We start from the raw sequence: 11,436 nt of genomic DNA on the forward strand, positions 1-11,436 counted from the left end.
TATTACCCGAAATAGAAGCTCTGACACTTGTTTCTTAAGACTTTTTCAATTGCAGCACGCATATAATTCGGTAGAGGATAAAAGTAGGTTTAATTTATGCACTGATGCAGGGGTGGAATTCCTATTGGGTTCTTCCACCCCGAACAAGGTGGTAGCACATGTTTATAGTTATTTGATCCATGGGTTCTCAAAGGGAATTACTCATCCCTCCAAAAGAAAATGGCAGGATCAAGTGGGGTTTCTGTCTGAGGCAGATTGGGAAAAATGTTACAGGGGCATTGGGCTGTCCTCCCTCTCTTGGAATCATAGAATGGTCCAATTTAATTTTGTGCACCAATTGTATTATTCCCCTTACAGTTTATTTAGAATGAAATTTAAAGACAATTCTAAGTGTCTGCGGTGTAGCCTGGAGAATGCAGATTTTGTACATGTGTCATTCGTCTGCAATAAAGTTAATTTTTTCTGGTCTAGGGTCTTTCTATATTTGGAAAAAAAATTTAAAGTAAACTTGCCCCATTGTATTCAGGCTGCCCTGCTTAGTTTTTACCAATTTAGTAATGGGGAAAGGGGAAAAAAGTCAGTGGTTAACAAGGTTCTCTTGTTGGCAAGACTGGTCATCGCACGGAAGTGGGGGTGTCCGACCACCCTGTCCCTGGAAGAATTCCAGGGAGAGGTGGAGAAGTGTAAAAAGTATGAGAAATGGCTGCCGATCAAGGGAGGATATCTTGAGAAGTGGAAAAAGATTTGGTGTATAGAGTCGGAGAATGACGGATGAGGTAGACTAAGGGCAGAAAGTTAGCAAAATTCTGTGCATCACTATTACTAAAATTTGCAAAAGGCCGCATACTAGTTTTATTAAATTTTTGTGGGCTTTTTTCTCTTTTTTTTTTTTTCCTTCTTTTTTCTTTCCTCACGGCAGAGGGGCTGGGTTGGCGGGGTGGGAGGGTGCATGTTGGGGTTATAGTATTTATTCGGGTTACAATTCCTGTTTTTTCTCCGTGTGCTTTTTGATAAATGTGGATACAATGTTTTGTTATGTATGTACTCTCTTTAACCCTTTCAGGACCTATGACGAAAATGCACGTCCAAGTCGGGTGCACGTTCCGGCACCGGGACGTGCATTTTCGTCATCCATTTAAATCGTCACCGTGTGTAAACACACGGTGACTACACTGTGACATCGGCTGTCATAGACAGCCGAGTGTCACAGGCATCGATGCAGGGACCAATCACAGCGCTCCCTGTCCAGCGATCGCTATGATTGGTCGGTGACGTCACACCGACCAATCATAGCTGTATCCTGTGAGAGGAGGCTGGAATACAGCTCCGATCTCGTCATTTCAGTCAGAGTTGTGGATGAGATCGGAGCTGTGTCTGCTGAGCCTCCTCTCAGAACGAAACTGTGTTGCAGTGTGCCCCACAGAGTTCGATTAACCCCTTAGTGTGCCCCCTCATATTCACCAGCTCTTCCAGTTACATTGTCCAGTGATACCGTGATTGCGCCTGTCAGTGACCTGCGTCCATATAGTGTCCAGTGATACCGTGATTGCGCCTGTCAGTGACCTGCGTCCATATAGTGTCCAGTGATACCGTGATTGCGCCTGTCAGTGACCTGCGTCCATATAGTGTCCAGTGATACCGTGATTGCGCCTGTCAGTGACCTGCGTCCATATAGTGTCCAGTGATACCGTGATTGCTCCTGTCACTGACCAGCGTCCATATAGTGTCCAGTGATACCGTGATTGCGCCTGTCAGTGACCTGCGTCCATATAGTGTCCAGTAATAATACCGTGATTGCGCCTGTCAGTGACCTGCTTCCATATAGTGTCCAGTGATACCGTGATTGCGCCTGTCAGTGACCTGCGTCCATATAGTGTCCAGTGATACCGTGATTGCGCCTGTCAGTGACCTGCGTCCATATAGTGTCCAGTGATACCGTGATTGCTCCTGTCACTGACCAGCGTCCATATAGTGTCCAGTGATACCGTGATTGCTCCTGTCACTGACCAGCGTCCATATAGTGTCCAGTGATACCGTGATTGCTCCTGTCACTGACCAGCGTCCATATAGTGTCCAGTGATACCGTGATTGCTCCTGTCAGTGACCAGCGTCCATATAGTGTCCAGTAATAATACCGTGATTGCTCCTGTCACTGACCAGCGTCCATATAGTGTCCAGTGATACCGTGATTGCTCCTGTCAGTGACCAGCGTCCATATAGTGTCCAGTAATAATACAGTGATTGCTCCTGTCACTGACCAGCGTCCATATAGTGTCCAGTGATACCGTGATTGCTCCTGTCACTGACCAGCGTCCATATAGTGTCCAGTAATAATACAGTGATTGCTCCTGTCACTGACCAGCGTCCATATAGTGTCCAGTGATACCGTGATTGCTCCTGTCACTGACCAGCGTCCATATAGTGTCCAGTAATAATACCGTGATTGCGCCTGTCAGTGACCTGCGTCCATATAGTGTCCAGTGATACCGTGATTGCTCCTTTCACTGACCAGCGTCCATATAGTGTCCAGTAATAATACAGTGATTGCTCCTGTCACTGACCAGCGTCCATATAGTGTCCAGTGATACCGTGATTGCTCCTGTCACTGACCAGCGTCCATATAGTGTCCAGTGATACCGTGATTGCTCCTGTCACTGACCAGCGTCCATATAGTGTCCAGTAATAATACAGTGATTGCTCCTGTCACTGACCAGTGTCCATATAGTGTCCAGTGATACCGTGATTGCTCCTTTCACTGACCAGCGTCCATATAGTGTCCAGTAATAATACCGTGATTGCTCCTGTCACTGACCAGCGTCCATATAGTGTCCAGTGATACCGTGATTGCTCCTGTCACTGACCAGCGTCCATATAGTGTCCAGTGATACCGTGATTGCTCCTGTCACTGACCAGCGTCCATATAGTGTCCAGTGATACCGTGATTGCTCCTGTCACTGACCAGCGTCCATATAGTGTCCAGTGATACCGTGATTGCTCCCGTCACTGACCAGCGTCCATATAGTGTCCAGTAATAATACCGTGATTGCGCCTGTCAGTGACCTGCGTCCATATAGTGTCCAGTGATACCGTGATTGCTCCTGTCACTGACCAGCGTCCATATAGTCTCCAGTAATAATACAGTGATTGCTCCTGTCACTGACCAGCGTCCATATAGTGTCCAGTGATACCGTGATTGCTCCTGTCACTGACCAGCGTCCATATAGTGTCCAGTAATAATACAGTGATTGCTCCTGTCACTGACCAGTGTCCATATAGTGTCCAGTAATAATACAGTGATTGCTCCTGTCACTGAATATTAGTTACTAGTTGTTGTTTGTTACCTAAAAGAAAAAAAAAGCTACAAAAAAAAAAAAGAATAAAATATAATTTTTTTTTACTACTATACAGTTGTAGTTCTAGGTATAGATATACACTTTGTGAATATATCTCAAAGAATGGCACAGCGGATGTTTACTGCAGAGGAAGCCTATGCTATGATCTGTTCAGACACAGATACCGCAAGTGAAATTGATGATGAACTTTTCGTTCCTTCATCGTCATCTAGTGACAGCGATGAGCCAGTAGCAATGCGCTCCAGGCTGAGCAAAAGTCAGCCAAGTACTAGCAGTAATGACCCAGACTGGCTGTCCGCAGAATCATATGCCCCACAAATTCCAGATTTTGTTTCTGTGCCCGGCGTTAAGATAGACACCACAGGTTATTGTGAGGCAGATTTTTTTAAGTTCTTCTTTTCAGAAGATTTAATAAATCTAATAGTCCAACAAACAAATGTGTACGCCGCTCAATTTTTGGCTACACACCCTGAATCACTTTATGTTCGTGATAACATGTGGAAGCCAGTTGACCAGGCAGAAATGCTGTTATTTTGGGGCCTTCTTTTGAATATGGGCCTTGTAAAAAAGCCAACAATCAGATCATACTGGTCAACCGATGTATTGTACGACACCCCTATGTATCGGGACGTGATGCCGCGCAAATGCTTCGAGGCTATAATGCGCTTCATTCATTACAGTGACAACTCATTATGTCCCCCAGCAAGTGACCCCAGCTATGATCGGCTATTTAAAATTAGGCCTCTCGTGAAGCATTTTAATTTAAAATTTGCAGAGGTATATATGCCTGAAAAAAATTTGGCAATTGACGAATCCCTGGTGTTGTTCAAGGGGAGATTAAAATTCAGACAATATCTCCCAAGCAAGAGAGCCAAATATGGCATGAAAGTTTATAAAGTCTGTGAACGCAACAGTGGCTTTACCCACCATTTTCAGGTATACGAGGGAAAGATTCAAAAATTAATCCTCCTGAATGTCCCCCCAACCTTAATGTTAGCGGCCGAATAGTTTGGGACCTAATTCACCCACTGTTGGACAAGGGGTATCACTTGTTTGTTGATAATTTTTATACAAGTGTGCCCCTGTTTAGAGCCCTTTTCGAAAAAAATACTGTGGCTTGTGGCACCATCAGGAGGACGCAAAAAGGCCTTCCAAAGGCACTGGTAAATTTTAAATTAAAAGCCGGGGAATGCAAAGCTCTTTGCAATGATCATTTATTGCTGGTAAAATACAGAGATAAAAAGGATGTGCATGTGCTAACCACCATTCATGCTAATGAGAGCAGCCCTGTTCCTGTCCGTGGTAGAAATGCCACCACTTCAAAACCTCTCTGCATACAACAATATAATAAGAACATGGGAGGGGTAGACCTTGCGGATCAAATGCTGCAGCCCTACAGCGCAGTTAGGAAGTCCAAGGTCTGGTACAAGAAACTGGCTATTAATCTGCTGCAAATGGCCCTGTACAATTCATTTGTCATTTACAAAAAGACCGGCCACCAGGGATCTTACCTGGACTACCAGGAAAAAGTAATAAAAAATTTAATTTTTGGAGACCTGGGTAGCGAAGCAAGGGCTAAAAACATCAAGTGATGCCAGCAGGATAGTTGCAGGACAGCACTTCCCATCCCAAGTCCCACCAACTGCAAAAAAGGCCCGTCCTCAAAAAAGATGCCGTGTCTGCTATAAAAATGGGATTAGGAAGGACACTGGTTATCAGTGCATGACATGCCATGACCAACCAGGGCTATGCATTCATGAATGTTTCCGCAAATACCATACCTCACTAGAATATTAATTTTTTTTATTTAGTCATTCAGAAATGCCCGCATATTTATGCCGTGCCCCCACTTCACATTTATTGGCCACTTCAAAATTAAAATTCTCATTATACCTCTAGATGAATATTATGCGGATTGTAAAAATTGGGTTCCATTTCCTTACTCAAAACTCACAAAAGTAACAAAGTTGGGAATATAAGGTTTCCACACTGATGTGACTTCTGAAGGGATTCTATAATTCACTTGCTCAATTCCTCTGCCAGGAAGATGGGACCTGTAATTCATTGCAGCCTAAATTGTGGCCAGAAAAGCTAAAATGCGCTCCTTCCATTGTAGGCCCTGCCAATTGTCCAAAAAGCAGATAATGGCCATGTTGAGTGCATTTTTCATCATGGAAGACACTAAAATATTAAATCTGGGAACCATTTTGGTCATTCTCTTTATTTTAAGCCAAAAAAAACTGTCCCAAATGTGAGATATCGCTGAAAATAATGAAAATTTTTAATTTTCATATTTGCTTTGCATTAATTCTGAAAAAAATGGTAAGGTCTAAATACATGATAATCCCATATATATGGACCAAAAAGGGTGCAGTATCCAAAATGGGATCACTTCTGGGGGATTTCTGTGATCTTCATTGCCAAATTTCTCTTCTAATGGTGGATAGGGTGTAGAATTGGTTGCTGCCTGAATTGTTGCCAGAAAAGCTAAAATGCGCTCCTTCCATTGTAGGCCCTGCCAATTGTCCAAAAAGCAGATAATGGCCATGTTGAGTGCATTTTTCATCATGGAAGACACTAAAATATTAAATCTGGGAACCATTTTGGTCATTCTCTTTATTTTGAGCCAAAAAAACTGTCCCAAATGTGAGATATCGCTGAAAATAATGAAAATTTTTAATTTTCATATTTGCTTTGCATTAATTCTGAAAAAAATGGTAAGGTCTAAATACATGATAATCCCATATATATGGACCAAAAAGGGTGCAGTATCCAAAACGGGATCACTTCTGGGGGATTTCTGTGATCTTCATTGCCAAATTTCTCTTCTAATGGTGGATAGGGTCTAGAATTGGTTGCAGTCTGAGTTGTGGCCAGAAAAGCTAAAATGCGCTCCTTCCATTGTAGGCCCTGCCAATTGTCCAAAAAGCAGATAATGGCCATGTTGAGTGCATTTTTCATCATGGAAGACACTAAAATATTAAATCTGGGAACCATTTTGGTCATTCTCTTTATTTTGAGCCAAAAAAAACTGTCCCAAATGTGAGATATCGCTGAAAATAATGAAAATTTTTAATTTTCATATTTGCTCTGCATTAATTCTGAAAAAAATGGTAAGGTCTAAATACATGATAATCCCATATATATGGACCAAAAAGGGTGCAGTATCCAAAATGGGATCACTTCTGGGGGATTTCTGTGATCTTCATTGCCAAATTTCTCTTCTAATGGTGGATAGGGTCTAGAATTGGTTGCTGCCTGAATTGTTGCCAGAAAAGCTCAAATGCGCTCCTTCCATTGTAGGCCCTGCCAATTCTCCAAAAAGCAGATGATGGCCATGTTGAGTGCATTTTTCGGCACAGAAGGAACAGTGAAATACAATTTGAAGACCATTTTCTCAGTTTGCTTTACTCCATGTGACATATTGTGATTAATTATAGGAGAAAATTGCATTTTTTACCAAAAATTGCCAATTTTTGCAAGTTTTAAAAAGTAAGAATAAATCATATGAATTTAATTTTATCACTAAATGATAAATCAACATGTTACAAAAAAAGACCCCACCAGAATGACTTGGATATGTTAAAATGTTGCAGAGTTATTCCATAAAGTATCCACATACTCCAGATTTTCAAAATCTTGCAAGGTCCTTAAGGTGCAATCACCATGGGTCCTTAAGGGGTTAAAGGAAAGAGCTAGATGAAAAATCTTCAGAAGCTAACATGATTGGGAACTAGTATATATATATATATTTCATTCATACATACACACTATATAAGCGTGTCTTTAAGAACAGGTGGGCCAGAATGAAAACTGCCTATATACTTCACTTTTCTATGTACGCATTGTCTTTCTAAGAAAAGAGATGGACTTCACGTTGAATTGCTTCCAGGAATGATGTTAATTCTTTATTTCAATCTGTTAAAATACATTTACCATGGTGCTGGAGATAATGCTTTGGAGAGCCATCTACCATGCGTGGGAGACTGCAGCCAACGGTGATCCACATGGACTGTATCACAAGGAAGGGGTGAGCTGTAGCTTTCACATCAGGAACAAAAATCATTGGTGAATCTGCTTGTACCCCAGGGAAGTTGCCCTAATGCTTTCTTGGATGCCTAAAAAGAAGGTCACTGCATTTTACTCATCAATAATGTAGAGGAAAACAACGGACATAGTCACTGGACCGATGGGGGAGGGGGTTTGTCAAAATTTTATTGGTCAAAGCAGGATAATGCCTTTGGAGGGAGGACTTCCCCCTTCATCAGATCCAATTAGGGAAGCAGGTAGCCTAGTTCCGGAGAGGAAATTTATAAGTGTAGAAGAGGTGCAAGGTGTCACCCGCCAGCTAAAGATACATTTTACTGAACTTAGAAATCAGCTGCAGTGTAATACTATGGTTTCCACTGTACATTTGTATCAACACAGATGACCCTTGAACCTTTATATTCGAAAATTAGGCAGTACTGTTGTACGTACAGCAGCCTTGGACTGTTAAAAGCAACCTGTCATCAGGAGCCCTTTTTTCTGGCTGCTCCATGAGAGGGCACGCAGAACTCTCTCTGCTGGCACGCGTACCATCTCCCCAGTCTCATCAACGATACCTACGCAGCCCGGTTCACTCTGATGCCTGCCGGGTCCCAGTGCTCTGTTGACCGCGCGGCCCTGGCGTCCCGCTGCCTGCTCGTTCGCGGCGTCGTCAGCGAGGCACCGGCTCACTGCCTGCGGAGTCCCAACGCGCCAACGTCTGCTTGGCCCCGTCCTGCTGCCTGCAGAGTCGCGGGTTCTCGGCGCCCGATGTCTGCTTGTCCCCGTCCCGCTGCCTGCGGAGTTGCGGGGTCCCGGTGCCCAATGCCTCCTTGTCCCCGTTCCCCGGCCTGCGGGGTCCCGGCGCCCGATGCCTCCTGCCTGCTCCTGTGCTCCGACGGTGACATCACCCCATCCTCGCCGACACTTGGCACGTTGGTAATGTTGGCCTTTCTAAAGTGGTCTTTATAACCAGAATTCTGTTATTTATGTGGTTGTAATGGTGGCCTCATGATGTCAAAGTGTTATTTGTCTCTTGCATAGTGGTATTGTGGCGCTATTCTCCATGGGGTCATGGGGGAGCAAGAAAAAGTTTAAAATGTTCTGTTTTCCAGGCAGATCATACCACCAAAATAACAAACATTTACCTAATGTCTGCTATGTACTGTTATGAATTTATATCCGTCCTCTAAATTTATGATGTTATGAGGCTTAGTACTTTAGGTGCTATTTTTCACATTTTCATGAGAATAGCCAAATCTTCGGTTTTGAGGGACAACTTAGCTTTCAAGTGACTTTAAGAGGTCTAAATAATAGTCAAACTCCATAAATGACCCCATTATAGAAACTTCAACCCCTCAATGTATGCAAAATCACTTTTATTAAGTTTGTCAACCCTTTAGGTGTTTCACAGGAGTTAAAGCAAAATAGAGGCGATATATATCAATTGTAATTTTTTTGGGGGGAAAACATTAATTTTGGCCAAAAAATAACACATTTTAAATGGATTAGACAAATAAATACTTAAAAGCAAATTTTGCAGTACATCTCATTAGTTTTAGCATCGCTCTCTTTTCAGAGGTATACCTTCTGTATATTTTGAGTGGGTTGGGGGCTTTTTTGCAAGAAGAGTTGTTTTCTTCAGTGGTATCATTTTGGGGCACATGATTTTTTTGTGAGGCAAAACAATGACTGTCAGCTCTCCTACATCTCTGCTTTTCCACGACACAGCTAGATCTGCTGTGCCTTTCTCCCCTTGCCCAGATAAAGAGCTTATGTATAGCTTCACACTCTTCACACTGCTGCCGGCAGGAAGTCAGTGTCTGTATCAGTGTCAGAGCTTCGTCCTCGAATGCAGGGGGAGCGGGAGAGAGATCTCAGCTCCACAGCCGTCAGACGGAAAACTAAAGCGGCTGCTGACCATAATGTCAGAAGATACAGGGTCAGAAACCACTGTGAAATGCTGTATTTTTGTCAACTGTGTGAGCTGGGTTGAGCCTTGTGAGTTGAGTTAACTTTGTGAAGCTGGTTACCTTATTCTACACAAGAGCTGAAGACCAGAGAAAAATATGGGTAGAGCCTCGGGACTACAGATGGTTAATATTGGTTCATATGGACAGAATACTCCCCACTACTGCTGTATAAATATTTTTCTGAGTTCGAACTGTAAATCTTAAAGGGCCTGGCCACTTAGGCTAAACTTTAACAATCTAGGAATAAGACCCTAATAAGGTCACCCATCTTAAAGAGAACCCGTCAGGCAAATTAACCCCCTAAACTAAATATATTTTCATAAACTGCATCTACAACCTAATTACCCATAAAGTGATGGAAGGTTTCACTTCTAGGTAGCATTTATATCCTATATCCTGTCAGGCAATATATAACATTTTCTGTATATAAATATAATTTTTAACCTTTAATAAAATATCCGAAAAATTAAACATGTGTCTGGCCCCATTAATTGTCTGGCATCACTACAACAAAAATGTCATTGCTTGTTGTTTATTGCATCTGATTTAAATTTTTTGGGACTAAAGACATTTAGAGGGGTTTGCCCATGAAAGAAAGTTCTTAACCCTTTAAAGAGAACCCATCAGGCAAATTAACCCCCTAAAGTAAATATATTTTCATAAACTGCCATTAGAAAGCATTGCCTCTATCCCTTCATTGTCCCTCTACATTCCTTTAAACTTAAGCAATGAGGTCCTACAGCTGTATGCAAATGACCTGTGAGATGTCCAATGGGCCATTATCATATTCAAGCTGTCCAGCTTATTCATGAGTGGGAGGCACAGTTACATAATGATGTGATGTATAATGGTGGCTCCTCCATGTGCTTCCTGGTGCTGGCGCCCCTGCAGCCTGTGTGTGTATAGGAGAGATACAAGGCAGCCATGTTATAGCAGAACATGCCAGGTACTTGTGTAGCTGATGCCTGTGTCTCACACATGTGTATTAGGAGGGAGAGCATGTCAGCAGATAAAGCACAGACACTAGCAATGCTTTACTATACATTACACACAGACATGAGCAAGGGGAGGGGTAACATCACTTCTCCATGTGCTTGGCCTCATTTACATAATAAAGAAAAGATTATTTTATAATGATTAATGTATGAATAGTCCAGATAAAGGCTGGGAAGGGATCCTTGTGAGCTGCTACAACAGGTAGAGGTGACAGAAATAGTGACAGAGGCCTGATGACAGGGGTCCTTTAAAAAACCTGTTGAGGTTTGTTGTTTGCTACCTGGAGCATGATCCACTGGCAGCAGGACTCGGGATTTACTGTGATATCCCATTTCCTGCGGATGGAGGACGAAGTGTATCCAAAATGTCTGACCACCCCCTCCATCACAACCACTCTCATTTCAGTGGTTGGAGGGGTGTGCAGATGTATCCCCACGACCCTCCAACGACTGATATGGCAATGGTCATCACAAATTGTGAGGCTTGTGAATTGTGCAGACATTTATGACAACACATCTCCCTCCATCCGCAGGATGTCTGAGACAAATGTCTGGGGGTGGGGCTTCAATGAAATACGTGCAATCAGTAACGATTAACCAGCAGTTTGCAAAAAGAGCTTTAGATTTTTATGACAGTTTATTATGTTTATTGTATGCAAAATTTTATATTTAGTTTTCTATACATTATTAATTCAATTTAACTGTATTAATTACAGTTTTTTTTAAAGATTATGTAGTAATGTATAGAGAGGTCTCTGAGTATACCAGTGCATTGAGCTTGTGTCACAGTGTAACGCTATGGAAGCTCTAGTAAGATAAAATCCTCCCATTGACAACCAGTAAGTCCATAGCCTAGTAGATGGAGGCACGGTTTCTCTATGGTGGGTAGAAGGTGGAGGTTGCGAGTTCAAATCCTGTCTGGGATTGAATTGAATAACATAAAATAACTTTGAGACCTTGAGAAAGGGGAAGTCCTGGGAGATGTAGAAACATCATATATAGACAGTGCATGATATTTCCCTCATGATGTGGCTCCTGCTCTGCCACTGGCCTGACACATGAACCGTCCTGAGTTTAAAGTATTGAACA

The sequence above is a fragment of the Engystomops pustulosus genome, chromosome 4 (genome assembly GCF_040894005.1).
Source record: "Engystomops pustulosus chromosome 4, aEngPut4.maternal, whole genome shotgun sequence".
Taxonomy (NCBI): domain Eukaryota; kingdom Metazoa; phylum Chordata; class Amphibia; order Anura; family Leptodactylidae; genus Engystomops; species Engystomops pustulosus.